The sequence below is a fragment of the Mus musculus genome, chromosome 13 (assembly GCF_000001635.26).
Source record: "Mus musculus strain C57BL/6J chromosome 13, GRCm38.p6 C57BL/6J".
Taxonomy (NCBI): Eukaryota; Metazoa; Chordata; class Mammalia; order Rodentia; family Muridae; genus Mus; species Mus musculus.
Genome location: NC_000079.6, coordinates 28,655,891 through 28,675,043, shown reverse-complemented (window position 1 = coordinate 28,675,043; position 19,153 = coordinate 28,655,891). Strand labels below are relative to the sequence as shown.

Here is a 19,153-nt window from a genome sequence, read left to right as displayed (position 1 = left end):
GGTCAGTTGCTAAGTCTGACAGTCCGGAGACATTTGCTTAATGCAAACAAATACATTTAGGATCCTCCACTCCGTACCTCACCCCTCACTACATTCGCCATGTTCATTGGAATAAAAATTTTGGTATAGTCTGTAACACAGTGTCTCTCTCAAACCACAGGTTATGACTCCTTTGGGATTTCATATCAGATATCCTACAGATTAAATATTTACATTATAGTTCATAACAGTAGCAAAATTAGAGTTATAAAGTAACAATGAAATAATTTTATGGTTTGGGGGTCACCACAACATGACGAGCTATATGAAAAGGTCACAGCATTAGGAAGGTTGAGAACCATTGCTATAAAGCATCCGTAAGAACCCCACCTACTTATCTCTTTATTTGTTTAAGATAGGGTCTTACATAGCATAGGCTGCTCTAAAGTTTGCTATATAGTTAGAGATGGCTTTGAATACCTGATCCTTTTTTAGGCCGATACTTTGTTTTCTCAGAATCCATCCTTGTGCATCTCTAGGTATAAATGAGGTGAATTTGTCATTAAAACACTTACCTGTAATAGGATGGGAAGACAGCTTTTTGTATCTTCTTGACTGATTATAAAATGAGAATGTGTGCATTTTTAGTATAGTTTCATGTTCCTATAGGAAGATAAACAAGCTCAGGTATTTTTGACACACACACACACAACATACAATTTAAGTGTTAACTATCCTAGATGATAACACTTACTGTTACTGATGGTGTTTCAGGAACTTGGAGCTTTTCTCAATTTTTTTCTGTCTGTGTTTGCCATCTAGAAATATGTCAACTGTACCAGAAAGGTGAACATTAAACAGTCACTTGTAGTTAAACTTGACCTTCAGTGTTGGTCTTAATTATCAGAAGTACCTGTTTTTTGAGTTACAGTTGCAAACACTTATTTATTGAAACATACCTGAATTGAAGACAGCTTTTCTAAGAGGAGATGATTTTTAAAAAATGGCTCATTAGGATGATTAGAAAGCAACATTTCCTTTTTGACTGGTTTCCATCAGGAAAAGCAAGAGAGGGCTTGGTAATGTCTGTTCTCTGAATTGCTTTCTCTCTCCTCCCAGCTGGCCAGGTTCTTTCAATGTGGCATTGAAGCCTTGAGTTGTTGTGACTCAACAAATGGACAACAACAAATGTTCTGGCTTCTTATTGGTGTCAAGCCCAGGAAACTGGCAAATGAGATGAACAGGCCCAACGCTGCAGCAAGTTTTCATGAGCCAAGTGTGCCGAAGGAGCAGGCAGCTGCTGGCTTAGTCCTTCAGCACCGGAAAGCCCCTCCTCAGCTTTACTGCCCCAGGTTGAGACTTGTCAGCTGTAAGATTTGGGGAACCAAGGCCCTGGAGGAACAAATTGTCTCTTTTAACATTTCAGCAACCAGAATCTTTGAAAACCAAACAGAGGAAGGCAGAGAGATGTTTATTTTACTTCCCCATATAATTTTCAAATCATTGACATAGTGGTAAAACAAATATGTATGTTTGTATGTATGTGTGTATATATGTATGTTTGTTTGTTTATATGTATGTTTGTATGTATACAACACTGATATAAAATATCCATTCACAGTCCATAATAGCCTTCCACAAACACTGTTCTGAATGGGTGATAGAGTTCGTATTGGTACCTCAGGTATAGATAGGTCCCTTATTTCCAGTTTGATTTTCATATAAATCTGAGTGAAAAATAGTCTTTCCTTCTGTCCTAATGCCATCTTGGTTTGGGTATCTGTTAGGGTTTTCTTCTTACCTCTCTGTCCCCCAAACTTCTTTCAAAGTTTGGGATTCAAAGTTGGGTGTGGTGGTAATTGACCATAATCCAAGCACAGGGGAGGCCTGAGGAGTTACTAGACGTGTGAGGCCAACCTGGACTAGTTAGTAAGTCCCAGGCTATTCCAGAATCCATAGTGAGACCCTGTCTCCAAAACCCAACCAAAGAAACATTTGTGTTGGAAGACTGCTACATCCTAATTGAAACTGAGCATATGTGGTTCACAGTTCAGTGAAGAATTTACTATGGGAATGAGCCATTTCCTGGAAAATCAACGAAACCGGCTTCTGATTTCCCTGTGGACAAGCAGTGACTGGTAGAAGGGACTTTGGACTTAGTTGGTCTCTTTGCTTGCTGTTTTGGATTCAGAGTCACTTTGTTTATAAATCTCTTTTCAAATTTTTGACATAAGGTCTCTGTAACTGTGACTGGCCTGACTCTTGATGGTCCTTGCTGAGTATCTCAGGCTGAACTCCGACTTGCAGCAATCCTCCTGCCTTAGCCTCCATAGTGCTGGGGATTGCATTCTTGATGCCTGGCTAATAAACCGTGTGTGTGTGTGTGTGTGTGTGTGTGTGTGTGTGTGTGCACTTGTATGTGTCAGAGGATCATTTCCATGGATCTTTTGTTTAGACAGAAAAATGAAACCCGAATCTCCAACCATCATTTATAAATGCCACAAACTCCTAGGCTGTCATTTTGGTTGTGGAGTGTTTTCTTCCTGGCTGTGCTGTGTGCTGGCTGCATGTGTGTCTGAAGGGCATGCATTTTAAAGGCAAGGCAGATGAAGGGTGTAATTTGGTGACATTCTGCTGACTGCACTTCTTGCTCTATGTCTCTTTTAGAGACTTCACTATTTTCCCCATGGTCAGTTATTTCTTAACCCAGCTCCAGGCAGGCTTTACAATTTCTCGACTCTCTTGTCCATACAAATGGCTGAAAAGATAATGTAAGACATAGGTTGTCTTCTGTTACCATTAGTGATTGTGTTTTTTGACCTATATGTAAATCAGTATTTAACAAAAGGCAGCCCTCTAAAAGCCATTAAATAAATTGTCTTTCTTTTGGTCTGTGTCCTGCATTGATTTCCGGTTTTCAGACAGAACTCTAGCATTTAACTACTACTTCTAACTTCCTGCCTTTTAATTTTGGAGATCAAATATGGCGGAGCTTTTCAGGTGGTCATGGGGACTTTTTCTGACCTGGAATGTGGTTTGCTGGTATTACATTAAAAGGAGGATAGTAGGGAGGAGGAGGAGGAGGAAGAGAAGGAAGAGTGAGAGGCGGGAGGGGAGGAGTGAAAGAAGGTGGAGAAGGAAGAGGGAGGGGAGGATAAAATAGAAGGGGAGGAGGTTGTCCTCTTGGCTGTTTTAGGTAGCATGAGCCCTTGGGATTTTGAAAAGATCATGTCACAGACCGACACGCAGCTGTCTGCCTCCATTTTTAGCTAACGGCGTCTTCCTGGCCTTCACAGTTCAGTGGCTTGGGAATGCAGAGCCGGGGTAGGGTGCTCCGAGGCTCCAGATACTTCAAGTCTGACAGACACCGTGTCTGTGGCATACGTTGCCTTGTTCTTGGGGTCTAGGATCAACATTCTCCTGACCTCCCATGGTGGTCAGGGCCATGTTTACCAAGACCGGTTTCTTTCCATTTGCACTGTGTCAACGCTGAAGGCAAAACAGCCCGAGTGTGATTTAAGTTCTAAGAAACCTGTCATCCAAATAGCAATTCACACCACAGGTGAAGCTGAAGTCACCGGGGAACCGAGGCTGTGTGGGTGGGGTGTGCATGGGGAGGTAACTCTGTTAAGACATGTTATATCCACTTTAGCAAAATATAGTGTTGGTTAGCAGGACTGAGTGTGTGTGTGCTCACTTTTACATTCAGGGTAAGATGTTGTAATATATACATTTTATTTATGTATTGCGTATGTGTATGAGCATGTGTACCACAGGGGAGGCGTGGGGGTCAAAGGACAATTTATGGGAGCTGATATTTTCTTCCCTTACTTAGCTCTTGGGGATGTAGCCCAGGCTTACTGACAGGTGCCATTAGCAGTTGAGACGTCTCTCCAGTCCGGCATTGTTCTTACTGTGTTTCCTTGACACACCGGGAAAGTCCAGGGACTTATCTTTTCTGTGGGCTTCTTAGGACTGTTAGGGTAGGACTGTTTTGTGTTGCAAGTTCAGCCGAGCTCAGTTCATTTCTATGTAGTCCGAGATCTCTTTGCTCTACATTCTAGGACAGATAATCTTATTAGAAAGCTCTTTAAAGTCAATGATCATTAAAAAAAAATACTTAAAAGAGATGGTAGTGCATCCTTTTATTAAAAGGATATTTTAGTTTTATTATTCTATTAAAATGTACTACAATGGTTATTATTTAAAAGAGAGTTTTATCTTCAGCCTGTGATCACAGCTGTCAAACAATGTGTCAAAGATGTGTCTTGACATTGTTTTTCAGATCTCTGTTCTCTGCCATTGTTGGCCCTAACCCTTGAAGTGGCCATTCCGTTGAAAAGCAATTGAGAGACTTCTCTAACGCCTTCTTCTACTTAAGCCCCACACCCTGTCGCCTTTTGTCTAAAATGTATCACTTCTTTATCCAGTCTGAGCATTTGTTACAACATCTTCCTGGAGAATGAGATGCCCGGAGTAGACTCCTCCTGAGGGTCCCCAGTCTCATCTAGTGCCTGGGAGACCATCATGCTAGTATGTCCCACCTACTGGGACCCAGCCATTTGCCAGACTGATGAAACTGCAGGCTCTTGGGAAGGACAGAGCTGATAACCAAGTTGAGTTGAACCTGCCTGAGACGGTTTCTGTTGCTCGTCTACCCTCCCTCTGTGGGTATTTTCCTGGCAAAAGCCAGGCAGATGATGTTCTTATCTTTGCAGCTGAGGGGTTTTCAACTGTGGTTAAAAGTACAGAGAACACAGTTTTGATAAATAAAAAGACTCTCCCAAAACAAGACCAGTTGTGTCTCAAGTGAGAAATCTACCCAAACATACAAACTGGTCACAAACAAAGGTGTTTCCTTCCTTTAATAAGAAAACTTAGGGGCTTAGACTATGGAGGGTGTTTTTTTATTAATGCCCACAGTGTGTAGAAATGGGTAGAGGCACGATCCTGGCAAACAGAATAGCTTCTGGTGTTTTCCTTTAAGTTTGGTGGTAAGTTTTGACTTCTAGCTCTTTGTGAACCAGTGGTATGTTAGGATGTCCCATCAGTTATCTTTTTACTCCACAGGGTTGATGGCCTAACACTGGCTTAACACTCATGTCGGCTGCACTAATTGAAGTCACATCCAAGTGGGTCAATGCACTGAACATATCTGATATAGAAGGTCCCAGATCCTGAATTTTTATCAATGGTTTGCTGTATAAGGCTTGCCTCCCAAATAGCTGAGGACCCTTATTTGGGAAGATACGTTCTGATGGTTAAGCAACAGCACAGATGTCGGTAAGGCAGCAGTTTTCTTTTTTCTTTTTTTTTCTTTTTTTTTTTTTTTTACGTATTTTCCTCAATTACATTTCCAATGCTATCCCAAAAGTCCCCCATACCCCCCCCCACTCCCATACCCGCCCATTCCCACTTTTTGGCCCTGGCATTCCCCTGTACTGGGGCATATAAAGTTTGCGTGTCCAATGGGCCTCTCTTTCCAGTGATGGCCGACTAGGCCATCTTTTGATACATATGCAGCTAGAGTCAAGAGCTCCGGGGTACTGGTTAATTCATATTGTTGTTGCACCTACAGGGTTGCAGATCTCTTTAGCTCCTTGGATACTTTCTCTAGCTCCTCCATTGGGAGCCCTGTGATCCATCCAATAGCTGACTGTGAGCATCCACTTATGTGTTTGCTAGGCCCCTGCCTAGTCTCACAAGAGACAGCTATATCAGGGTCCTTTCACCAAACGCTTGCTAGTGTATGCAATGGTGTCATCGTTTGGAGGCTAATTATGGGATGGATCCCTGTTTTCAACCTATGGGTCGAGGCGCCTTTGGGAGGATCAAATGGACAAGTGTGTGAGGTGCCTACTTGACAAACGTTTCCTAGGGGTTGCCTAAGAACATTGGAAGGCACAGATATTTGCATTTTGATTCATGAGAGCATCAAAATTACAGTTATGAAGTAGTAACAAAGCTCATTTTATGGTTTGGAGTCACCACAGCATAAGGGATTGTATTAAAGGGTCGCAGCGTTATGAAGGTTGAGAACCACTGGGTGAAGCAGTACTTTTAAGGCATGGAGATACCTTTCTTTGGGCATGGTTTGTCTGTCTGTCTGTCTGTCTGTCTGTCTGTCTGCCTTTCTTTCTTTCATTCGTTCTTTAGTTCGTTTGTTTGCTTTGTTTTTTTTGAGACAGGGTTTCTCTGTGTAGCCCTGGCTGTCCTGGAGCTCACTTTGTAGACCAGGCTGGCCTTGAACTCAGAAATCCACCTGCCTCTGCCTCCCGAGTGCTGGGATTAAAAGCGTGCACCATCATGCCTGGCTGGGCATGGTGTTTCTAAGTCCCTGTGTCCTTTGCTCTGTTTCAGATGGGAATGAGTGATGGCCATCCAGTGACCAGCTGGATCTGACTGCCTTACAAGACGCATGTGTATGATTAAGAGAGAGACATTCGTGACTCCCAGATGTACCTCCTTCCTGTCCCACAGTGTTCCTGAAGGGAGTGAGTTATGGGGTAACTTATAACACAGCAGGCTCTTCCTCAAGATAGCTCTTGTCAAAACAGGAAGACGAAACTCGGGTTTCCATGAGGAGACCACAGCTTGGGATCCTGTCTGGATGTACAAGCAGAAGCATCTTCATACTTTTCCATTTCTAACCATCATGCCTCACCCCACCCTCCCAAGGCGACATCTGCAGAGAGGTTAGTATGTCCAGCTTGTTAAAGTTTGCAAACACTGTTTAATTGTGTGCCTTCCTCCTGCACTCTCTCTTCTTTCACAAGGGTTGTTATATAGCCCAGGCTGGCCTCAACTCCTTAAGTAGTTAAGGATGACCTTGAATTTTGTATCCTTCTGCCTCTACCCTCCAATACTGTTAGTACAGCAGAGCACCAGCAGTCCTGGTTTTATGTGGGGCTGGGCATTGAACCCAGGGCTTCATGTATCAGTGAAACATTCCTTGAACCGAGCAACATCCCCAGCCCTCTGCCACACTTTTTGTTCCTCAAGATTTTTATGCTTCTGGGGGCAAAAAAGAAACCTGACTGCTGAATTACAGAACAAAGCTTTATTGACAAAGGCCAGAGACTTAACTGACTCTGATAAAGGACTGAGCAAGCGTTCTTCTGCATGGGATGGGACTTAACCCTTCGGTCCTTTGTTTCCTCCAGTCTTTCCATTCCAGTTGCATGTAGTTGCACCAGTATTGTGTTCCTAAAGTAGGGGTGGTGGTGGGCTCAAGTGGGTATTTTTCGTCCTGGGCTAGGGTGCAGCTCAGTGGTAGATCTACTAAGCATCCACAAGGCCTTGGGTTACATCTCCAGCAGTAATGGAAGGGCACTGGACTTGCTTTCCTCTTTGTATTTAGCCTAAAGAATTTACCTGGCTTTGAGAGTGTTTTGGCTAGGGTGTGTGTGTGTATGTGTGTGTGTGTGTGTGTGTGTGTGTGTGCGCGTGTGTGCGTGTGTGTGCACACGTGCCCTTGTGCATGTGAGAAAGTGAGAGACAAAAATAGACAGAGAAACAGACAGATAGACACACGCTGAGAGAGTTTGTTGCAAGCAAGCAAATACGGAACATTTGTCAGTGTTCAAGCGAACTTGTTTCCTAACCCTTGGTGCTAGGTGGAGAATTTGTGCTTCACCTTCAACTTTAAATCCTAGCTGCAGTGTTTATTGCAAGAATTATCCTCCACTTGAAGTGCCCTCGGATTGCCCTCAAAGGTTCCCCCGCACTGTCTCATGCGAGGGAGGGAGTCTTCTGAATGGTTCTCATTGATAACATTAGATTCCTGAACCCTGAGTTTTGAAAACGGTATATTTTTTTTAAGGTTAAAAATACCGAGTTCACCTTTCACTTTGGAAGACCCCAGCATTTGGCAGTAACTTCTTGTGTGAGAGTGTGTGACAAGGACTGGGAAGAGAGCTCCCAGCTCTTCCTTCTCCAGTCCCATCTGCCCCAGTGTGACCGAAACAGCTCCGTAAATTACTGCTGCCCTTTTGAACTGACCTTCAGGTTCAGGAGATGTAAATATTGATGGCCTTGACACAGCCCACCCCAGCCCTGGTATGCACTCTGCTCAGGAGATGAAATCTCTCCAGCTAACTGAAAGCAGGTGGGCACTGGATTCTCAGCCACCCATAATTCTGAGCCAACCTGCCCTATTTCTGTCTCTACTTTGGCTCAAAGCAAAATACTCTCTCTCTCTCTCTCTCTCTCTCTCTCTCTCTCTCCAGGTATGCATTCTCTCAGGTTTTTTTTTTTTTTTTTTTTTTTGTTTGTTTGTTTTGAGACAGGGTTTCTCTTTATAGCTCTGGCGTGCGCCACCACTCCCGGCTATCCCCTCAGTTCTTTAGCCATCTTCATTGTATATTGGGCTGCTGTGAGTCTAGACCTTAATAAGTTGGCTCCTAGGACACATGTTATGTAAGAGAAAACTTCTAGATAGCTGAAAAATTTGAAATCCAGGAAGCCAGCACTACCACCAGCATGGTGCCGTAGAATGGTTTAGGTCTTGCTTTAGCCTCTTTCTAGCGCAGTGATCTTAGGCAAATTATTTAGCATCTCTGTTTCAGTTTCTTTAATTATAAAATGAAAATCATCACAATACTTACCTTGCCTTATTATTCCCTTTGTTGTTGTTGTCATCATTGTTTCCTCCTCCTCCCCCTTACCCCCTTCTCCTCCTCCTCTTCCTCCTTCACCACCATCATCATCATCATTTCATTTACGTAGAAGAAAGTTTCATGTGACCCAGGCTGGCCTCCAGTGCTTATATAGTTAAGGATGGCCTTGTACTCCTGATTCTCCACCTTGCAAGCAAGTAAGTGCTAGGATTTCAGGTGTGCACCACAAAGTGTAAATCCTTTTCACTCTAAAATTTTTACTTAACTAGTTTTTTATCTGTGTGCTCATGCATTTGCCCTAGGATGTGAGACAGGTCCAGGGAGGTCAGAGGACAATTTGGGGAGTCATTTCTGTCCTTCCACCTCAGGTTCAAGGAATTAAAGGTCTTGCTCAGTAAGAGCCTTTACCAGCTAGGCTGGCCTTCCTTTCTTTGTTTTTGAAAGGACTGAAGGAGAGCCATCCACTGTAGTAGTACATATTTCTTTAATAAACACTAAGCTGTCGGGGCTCCTGTGTCCATGAGAGTAATACACAAGAGTGGCAATGCCGACAGCCTAGAGCCATCCTCAATGAATGGATCTCGGCTCCTGGAGCTGATGCTTCATTACATAGAAATTGTTGGCACGGGGTGGGGGTGGGGTGTATATAGTGCTGAGTTTTCAGAAAGGGTTTAATGAGTTTGATGTGCATTAAGAAGGGGAATATTGCAATACTTGCTTGGTTGAATTGCCAGGTATTATCAGTAGTCCTGGTTGATAAAGACTTGAGGGGCTGCAGACTGAGTCAGAGAGGCGCTCCTGTAGGGACTGGGATAGCATGCTACTTTTTCACTGAGAAACAAGAGCATGCGCAGACAGTACTCATCCATCTCTCAGTCAGGACATCTGTCTGTGTATTACCTAAGCAGTTAGGCCCACCATGAAGGGGGGGGGCGTTAGAATGGAGAAGAAAAAGGGCTGAAGAAGTTTGCAGAGAAAACCCCAACAGTTTTTCAAAGCAGACTTAGTAGCCAGTTCCTAAGCCCTGTGCTCTTGTCTTCTAGAAACAAAACCCAATGTCTGAAGCTGAAGCTGAAATAAGAAGCTGGATATGTTCCAGGGAAACCCAGCAGTCGGGCTTCCGAGTCTCAGATTCGAAAGGGGAAAAAAAAATCCATTTTGCAAAGTAACTTCTTACATTGATTGCTAGCTGTCAGTGTTTGACAGGCAGACCCTGAAGCATTAACTGATTGAATTCTTCAGTCCTGCATGGTTATAATGGTGGCCTCCCTCTGCTGCTCTGTGCTTCTAAATTCGTGTGTGGATACAGGAGACACGCGCTCAGTGAGGAGGGGAGAGCAGAGTAGAGTAGAATGCTTTGGCATCATCGGCTTGTTCTTTCCTAAAGAGAACTGTAGAAAGAGGTAGCATTTTAGTTGAAATATTGTTTATTGATTGCTTATGTTTTATAGCAGCTAATAAATTGTCCAGCTCCTGACACCCCGCCTTCCCTGACCCCTGTGCCCAATCCTCCCATTCTAGACATAGTGGGTCCACAGACACACTGTGGGATAGTGGTTGATGCTATCATTCTTTCTCACAGCCCTGCATCCTATCTCTTTCCCTTTGGCACTGGGGACTGCCTTATTTCTTTTCCTGTCTTCCATAAACTACTTCGAGGGCAAAGTAACTTAAGAGAGAAAGGGTTTATTATGCCCATGGTTCAAGGGCATAGTCTATCATAGCAGGGAAGCAATGGCATCGGGAGTTAGAGGCAGCTGCTCACATCACATTTACAATTAAAAAAAAAAAAGCAGACAGTGATGAATGCCAGCTGCTGTTCAGCTGCCTTTCTCCAGCACAGCCCAGGGGCCCAGCCATGGGCTGTGCCACCCACAGTGAGCAGATCTTCTCATCCCTGTTAATGCCATCACGCCAACCCCACAGGCTTCCTGTCTCCTAGGTGATGCTGCATCCTGTCAGGTTGGCAGTTGACACTAACCACCTCGGGACAGCCACGGTTTGTGCTTCCCTTGAGAGTGAGAGAATCGTCTAACTCTCCCACTGAACTGTCTTTGACTGCTTTGTTTTTAAACCTAGGAGTTCCCAGCTCCACAGCTCTGGTTTCAGGGAGCAGTGGACCCCTCTGTTTGGTGGGTACTTAGGTACTTAGCATCCTGCCTTCCACTCTGCACTCACATGCCTCTAGGCTAATGACCTCCTGCGGATGTGGGTGGCAAGCATTGGTTGAAATCAAGCTCTTTAGAGAGATGCAGAAACAGGGTTCTGGAAGGTAGGGGGTATTCAGCTCATCTGTGGCAGGGTACCACATGTATGCAGTGCTGGCTGGTCTTTGGCTGATGGAATGAGTGTGCTGGAGAAAAAGAGATGAGGTAGAGGAGGGACCGTCAACCAAGACTTGGGATTTCATCTAAGACAAAAGGAAGAAATTAAAAGCGTGGTGAAGATGAGGTATTTTCCAAGAGTAGCCCTTTACTTTCTATTGAACTCAAGGAACAATGTGTATTCATTCATTGGTAGGCAATTTAGGGTAATGGAGTGTGGACAATTTCTGATTTCACCTCCTTGCCTCCTGTGGTCAGCGCTGCCTTTTGTTGTTTAAAAAAAAAAAAAAAAACGGGTGGGGGATGGGGTGGGGGGGTGGGGCATGGGGGGCTAAGAAAGAAAGCAAGTGAAATGCTTTCCAGATCTGATAACTTCTGAGATCTCAGGAGAGCACTCTGGCTCAGGTCCCAGGATGAGGTCACACCGTCTGCCGTTAAATTTATGTTGGGATGTCAACCACACCAAAGGCTGCCTGCCATGATCCCTCTGCTGTCGTTTATCAGGGTGGAAGGAACGGCTCTTGGGTCAGTTCTGTGTGTGCCCTGTGACTGCCCAGACCTGCTTAGAAGGGTAGCCTATTCACAGTGGAAAAGACATTAAGTATTCTTTTCTGTTGAATGCTGTACAACCTTTATGTCATGAAATTCAAATCTTTTATCTCCTCTACCTTGTAAAACCTTTATGCAAATGTTTTAATTTCTCCTTTACCTGGTGAAACTTTTTTTTTTTTTTTTTTTTTACACAAAGGCCCAGCTGCTTTCTCTAAACTTCAGTGACTGAAGTGGCTCACCCCTTCCCCTTCCCTCTTTCCTTCTTTTTCTTTGTTCTGATTCTTTTAAAACTAGCCAGCTGTGGAAGACTGTGAAGTCAGAGTCCCACCAATGGGGGAAAGTCAGTTACTACCTGTGTTAGAATGAAGACCAAGTGCAGTTCTTGTCCCTGTGTGGGTTGGGTCCTGGTCCACCTTTCTCAGGGACTCCTGTACAACTCATACAGCACTCAACAGAAAAGTGGCCTTGTCGAGTGGCTGTCACTCTCTGCTTGTGTGTTCCTCTTTGTAAAACTGAGGCCACTCCGTTTCTAACAGTGAGCATTGTAGGTACTTTCTTTTTCAACTGATAGTTTTAAATTTGAGACGTTTTTGATGGGGGTGTGACTGGCGTTGAGGATTGGGCCTTTTCTGTGATACTGAACATGGATGAACATGTTTGAATAGGCCTGGAGGCCTGGTAGGGTTGCTTCCATCAGTGTTGTTTTGTGATTGTCGGTGTATTTGGGGGAAAGAGCTCTTCTTCTGGGAAGCTATGCATTAATCTGAAGCATCGAAGGCAAACTGCCGTACCCGTGCCTTATGTATAATCAAAGCACAGGGTAGCTGGTGAGTGTTAGGCTTGGGGGGGGGGGGGGAGGGGAAGAAGAGTTTGAGAGAGAGAGAGAAGTGCTGAATGGAACTGACCTTCTGGCAAGAGCTCTATTAGTGGGCAGGTGATTGGCAGCCCAGGAAAACAGGGACCAGAGATAAGAGGCTTCAGTCCTACCTAGCTGAGCAAGTTGTCGACTTTTAGGGTTTCTGAGGGTGTGTGTGTGTGTGTGTGTGTAAGTGTAAGCAGGCTTGGTTAATATTTGACCTATGCTATGTGACAGAGGTGAGGAAGCAGGGGTCATGTAACTCAGGCTAGATGTCCTGTATCATTTTTTTCCCCTTTCGGTCAGAAAGTGGAGCTTGGTTAATGTGTAGCCTGTAAGAGACAGGTATTGTCAGGCTGCCTCTAGCCCCTCCTCCTCAGGAGGTGTGGGTGGATGGCGGTCAGGGGAGATAGGAATATACCTATCTTGCTTCTAGATGTGTTTTCTGCTTAGGGCTTGGTTCTGATGATGTGGTAGCACAGTCCTATCATTACATCTAGTTGGACAGCTTGGAAGATTCCTTGAGTCCAGGAATTTGAATTGGTCTGGGCACCCTAGAAAGAGGCTATATTATTTTTCCAACCATACATACATATACATGTATGCATATACTAAATACATGTATATGGTACTGATGTTCACAGAAACTAGCATTTATTGAGAGCTTATTTTACCCCTTATAGCATTCTAAAAGCCTATCAAATATTTTCAGCATATGCAGATTGTGCCACTAACTGTTGTATGGAGCTTGAGGAACAGAGAAGTAGACAGAGGCATGTACAGTCTTAAAGTTTGAAGATGAATATACCAATCATGACACAATAGGCTGCAAGCTTAGTAGCAAACTGAATTTGTTAATGTGCTCCCTCCTAATACTTGCCCACAGAAATTCTAAGTTGAGTGGATGGGGGGAGGGGAGGAAGAGTGTTTCATGGGAACCAAGTTTGGAAATGTGTTACAAGAGGGAGGGTGAATCCAGGAGGAGTGTACTAACACTTACGTGGCTAATTCTCCAGTTGAATTAGGATCACAGGTGATCATGTTGAAAACAAGAGAAATCGAACTGTGTTAAAAGGAAGAATGAAACACGAATGAGAACAGTTTTGTCCAAGCACACGTACCATGTTGACTATACGCAGTGGTAACTAACCACCTCTGAGATGGTGAGGTTGGTGAGAAAAGGTAGCCTGCGTAATCATGAAGAATGACATCATTTACGACTCTATAGCTAGTTTAATACCTTGGATATTAGTCCTTGACTTCTGATGGGTAGAGGTCACTGGGAGGGTCCCTGTAGGCAGAGGGGGCAGTGGAAGAGTTTGCCATGACTGGAATGTTGCCATCGTGAGCTACAGTTGGCTCTGTGAGCCATCTCCTGGGGGAGCCCATGGTATTGCTCATGGTCTTGTTGTGTGTGTAAAACCAGAGGGAAGAATACAGACCCCTAGGGAAGTAGGAAATGGCTAGGAACTTCAACTGTCCTTCAGTCTTGAAAAGGAAGTCAGTGGCCTTTAGTGGAGTCCTAGGAGTTTCCTTACCCCTCTGGCTCCCTCTCTCGTAAAACTGTTAAGCAAGTAAAATTGACCTTATTGGACTCTTTTGAAATTGAAATAGGTTCAAATAAAAGGCTAGTCTTGGTGCCTATAGTCATTCCAAAAGGGAGGTTCCTGATGTCATTGATGGAGTGAGATCAATCAGTGGCTTAAAGTATACACTTTCCTGTTCACCTCACTTCATGGTGACCTAGTACAGAATCTCATCTCAGGGAGACTGAAATGAAACTTGGTGGATAGAAAAGATGCATACAATTGGAAAAGGAGTTAGTTGGTAATATCTAGGTTTGTTTGTCCATCTATCTAGCCCAGGATTACCTTTAGAGCTGCTTCCCAAACATTTAGATGCTCTCTGCTGAGAAAAGCCCGCTCAGCGTTCAGAGATCTGCCCTTACAGAGTTAAGCATCCTGGCACACCATTGGCAGCAAGGTGGAGTTCTGTGATCTGTCTGCCCATTGGTAGATTCCTCTCTGCAAGCTATCCTCATCGATCCAGAATCCCAGCTAGGTGTTTAGAGTATTACCACGGGACTTTGTACCTTCCTTCTTGATCATTCTTTTTTCTTTTGAGACTGAATCCTACACTTTAAGCCGGTCTCACCGGAAACTTACTCTATAGTCAGTCCAGGATTACCTCAGACTGTTCATTGTCCTGTCTTAGTCTTCCGGGCACTAGGATCACAGCTGTGTGCCTCCATGTTCCACAGCTGTGTGCTACCATGCCCATTTCTTAAAATCCTATTTTATTTTTTTGAGGTGCTGTCTCATGCAGCCGGGGCTTAACCTCAAACTCAGTATGTAGCTGGAGATAACAATGGACTCCTTGTCTCTACTTTTGGATATGGATTCTGTGGTAAAAATAATCAAAAAAGAATCTCTGGTAGTTTGGCAGTTTGCTTTGTTGGTTGAGTATTGTCTAGCTCTACTGTAAGGTCTTTCAGAGTGTGTATACTAATTTTTCTTCCTTTAAATGATGTTTTACCATTAAATAAAAGTCTTTATGCTGGCCATGGTGGCATATACCTGCCATCTCAGCTCTTGGGAGGTTGAAGTAGAAACTGTGCCAAAAGTCTGAAGCCAATCTTTGTACTACAGTGCAAGATCCTGTCTCCAAACAAAACCAAACCCATTTTTATTTCAATTTTGATGTACTAAGGCTACAACCTGGGACCTTGCCTATGTAGCAAGCATTACACTGCTGGGCCCATCTCCAACCCCTTCTGTTAATCTCTTTGAACCTCAGTTTCCTTGTCTGTAAAACAGGTGACTTAATAAAGAGGCAGGTCAGAGGTCAGCAGGTGCAGTAAGCACTTATGAATGCTAGTTACCGTGACAACAGATACAAGAACTTAATACACACTTGCTGTTCTTAGGACATTAAGGTAACAACAGCTTCTTGCTGCCCCTCACCAGCTCTTCAGTCCCCTATTAGTGAGCTGCCCCAACCCCTTTAGACTGACTGCCTCTGGGACACTTACCTTCTGCTAAAAGCCCATGAACCCAATCTCCAGGGCTTTGTATTGATCCCATCTAGTCCAGAGAGAATATGCTAATCACCTTTGCTAAGTGCTTTTGGCCAAAGGTGTAAAAAGCCTGATTCCATTTGGGTTGTAAAAAAGAAAACCGCTGAAATTTCTGCCTTGGAATTTGTGATTATGGACTTTGCATCTTGAAAGGCAGTAGTATCTCAGATTTAATGATAAGCCATTTTCAGTGCGGTATTCATAATTTCTTTTTATGACCTCTCTGGTCGAAAGAACTGCAGTAGGGTATAGATTTCCGTAGTGTACTATTTAATTTCTATAAAAAAATATGCAAATCATTTCTTTCTTTCTGTATCAGCTGGTATTGCTTTTGGGGGCAAGGGTGTTTAAAGCTATTCATTTGCAAGAAGCAAAACTTTTAAAGAACGGTACTTAGGCTGTCAGCGTGCCTCAGTTTCTTCTTCAGTGAATATAACCCTGGCCAGCTGCATACCTCCCTGGAGCACTGGGATGAATAGCTCTGAACTTGTAAAGTACTTTAAATGTTTGGGATGAAAGGGTCCCTGTAAGTACAGGTCTTAGGAAGGTATTATATGTGGTCTTTCAAAACTGCCGTGCAGCCTGCTTGGCAGGAACGTTAATGCACTTTTGGGTTTAGAGTTGTAAAGATATACATTGAGGAGCCTCAGGCTTCATCTTGTGAGTTCTTGAGGCAATGTGTCTCCACTTGCTTCCCCACTGCAAACGTTCTGTCTGCAGCGCAGTTACCTGCAAGTGTGCACATGTGGAGCCGCCCTGTAGATGACAGGCTGCCTGAGTGCTCTGGTGTTGAGAAAGCTCAGGCTGTTAGTGAGAGGAGGGGCCATGAGGTTCTCTTAGTACCCCTTGGGGCTGCTCTAATCATATATATGGTGAGGGAGGGAGGGAGGGAGGGAGGGAGGGAAGGAGAGAAACAGAACACAAACACATATACTTTAAAACTGGAATGCCGAGGGAAGTCTGGATTTTTCAGTTAGTGGGCCCAGTGCCATCAGGGTTTTCCAGGACTACCCTGAAACTCAGTTTCCCTGTCAGGCAGCCCCACCTCTAATATTTGTGCTACCCAAAGCAGGAATATAAATGGAGACCCAGATACATCTAAATGTTGACAAATTGACAAACTAAAGAACTACCAAACAAAATATGCATGAAAAATCCTGCTACGCGCTCAGAACTGTACCTTTATGTGGAATGAAGGCCACCGTTGAATTCTGAGTTTTCAGACTTGTAAGATCCCCTGAACTTCTAGACGGTGTGGCCAGATGACGGGGTCATTCTTCAAGTGTCTGTGTGATCTATATTCTACTCAGTGGTCGGTAAAATGTATGTGTGCACAAATACACACACACACACACACACACACACACACACACACACACACACACACAGAGAGAGAGAGAGAGAGAGAGAGAGAGAGAGAGAGAGGGAGAGGGAGAGAGGGAGGGAGGGAGAGAGAGAGAGAGAGAGAGAGAGAGAGAGAGAGAGAGAGAGAGAGAGAGATTTGTTTATTTATTTGAATCTGAGGCAGGGTTTCATTCTTGAGCCCCAGTTGGCCTCAAACTTACTATGTAGGCCCGGGTGTTATCAAACTTCTGGTAGTTCTCCTGCCTTGGCCTCCTGAGTACTGGGATTGTGCCTCAGGGAGTTGTTTATTGAGGAGGAGATCTCTGTGGCCACTGTGCCTGAGGAGATTTCTTAATATGCTGATTCGTAAGCTCATTCAGGTTGGTGGAGTTGAGAACTTCTTGGTCCTAAGACCTGGCACCTGAGCCTGAAGAGGATCTAGGGCTTCTGGTGTGTGTGTGTGTGTGTGTGTGTGTGTGTGTGTGTGTGTGTGTGTGTGTGTGTTCTTAGCACACAGAGCTGTTGCCCGTAGGCAGGGTCAGCATTGACGATAGTACTGCATATAGGTTAGTAAAGAGTCGTCTTCCAAGTGCTAGGATCGTAGGTGTGCACCACCATGTGGGGTTTACGTGGTAGCCATGCTAAGTATTGAACCTAGGACTTCATACAGGCTAGAAAAGTTCTGCAGATGAAATTGAGTTGCATCTCTAGCTCATGAGCATTATTTAGAGAGTACGTGCAACTATGCTTTCAGAAAGGTTAATATATAAAGTATAAAAATTTTCTTAGCAGACAAGGTAAATCATGTCCACCTTTATCAATGATGAGACTACTTATTCACACAAATACCTGTGGATGAAATAAGTTCTTTCCTCTCTCCCTGACTCCTTCAGTGGAGTAGAAGCAAGTTGTCCCTGAACCCTGCTGTGCATGTCCTTGTGGTCCAGCTGACTTCTCCTGATGATTGTTCATGAAGAGACCAGTAGTAATTAATATCTCAGCTACTGGAAGGCTGCTGAGAAATACCAGGTCGGTCTGGATGTAAACTAATGGTGAAACCTCACAAGGAAAAAGTCACCGCCTCCTCTGCCTTTCTTCTCAACTCAATGCATTTAAAAAGTCTTTTGCTTCTGATAAATACATGTTATTTGATCTCCTGTTAAAGGGCCTACCCTTCCTGGTTTGGGATAAATCCTTCCCTGAAGCAAAGAGACACCTTGGCTGTTGCCACCTTTTTGTGGTGGTAATCGTGTGTTTGTTTTGATAATCCAAAATGGAATAGAATTGCTGGATGGAGAGGAATAGCGAATATTTTTGATAATCGGGAACTTTTGCTGTTTGTAGACGAGTCAGCCAGTTCTCATTAAAGTTTTCACAATCTGCTACTCCATGTGGGTTGTCTCTGTGAATAAGGCTCTTTGGTTATTCTGTTTTACTATACTTTTTTATCTGCTATATTAACTGTAATCTACAGATACAGGTTAATTTTTGCCAGTAAGCTACACACTGTGGTGAAATTCTTTAAAAAAAAAATGAGTAGAAAGAAGATTGCTGACCAGAGTTTATGATTTTTGCTAATTAAAAAAAGGTAAAACAACCAATTTTGGGCTTCCTTTCGACCATGTTGATAGATGCTAAGCAGGTTGTTCAGGGCTCTGGGTCTTCTCTTTCTCTCCCTCTCCCCTTCCCTTTATTCATCTGGGATGGAGCCCAGGGCCTCATCATGCAAGGCAAGCAGTCTACCATGGAGCTGGATCCCTGGCCCTGGCTCCTTTTTTACTGTTGTTGTTGTTGTTTTTTTGAAATAGTATTTCTCTGTATAGCTCCAGTGGCCGTCTAATCACATGCTCTGTAGACTAGGCTGGCCACAAACTCAGAGATCCACCTGCCTCTGCCTCTTGAATGCCTCTCACATGCCACCACGACTGCCCGGTGGCTCTTTTTATTTTCTCTAGCATTATTATTATTGTTGTTGTTGTTGTTGTTGTTGTTGTATCTAACATTTCTTTTGAGTTTAAAGTTCAGTGATGAATACAAGGCCCTTTGTTTGAAGCCACAGTGTTTCTATAACCTAGCTCTGCATTGTATTTGTTTAAGAGCCTTGGTTTGTTACTTCTAAAGTCAGTGTGCTGGCAGGTGCTTTTACTACTCCCTACTGGGGCCAGGAGAAGCACTTAGGTTAGGATTCTGAGACTACCTTGAGCAATATAGTCCAAGTCTAAAGATGAATGCAAGAATAAATGCACATGTCCTGATTATCAGTCAGTATTCTAGTTTAGTTAGTCTAGGTATGGCCTTTAGACACACACACATACACACACACACACACACACACACACACACACACACACACTTTGCTCTTTTGCCTGCATGTATGCCTGTGAATCATGTATGTATCCAGTGT

General features: G+C 43.9%; 1 long non-coding RNA gene across 2 annotated transcripts in view; it reads left to right on the top strand.

The window, feature by feature from the left end:
- The window catches only part of 2610307P16Rik (RIKEN cDNA 2610307P16 gene), a 425,389-nt gene that overhangs the window by 210,379 nt on the left and 195,857 nt on the right, over positions 1 to 19,153 (top strand). The window contains exons 4-5 of one of the 2 annotated variants that reach the window (NR_045054.1): positions 5,050 to 5,262; positions 6,340 to 6,674. This is a non-coding gene — a long non-coding RNA (RIKEN cDNA 2610307P16 gene). The remainder of the gene's footprint in view (positions 1 to 5,049; positions 5,263 to 6,339; positions 6,675 to 19,153) is intronic. The other variant, NR_045053.1, reaches the window with a different exon arrangement.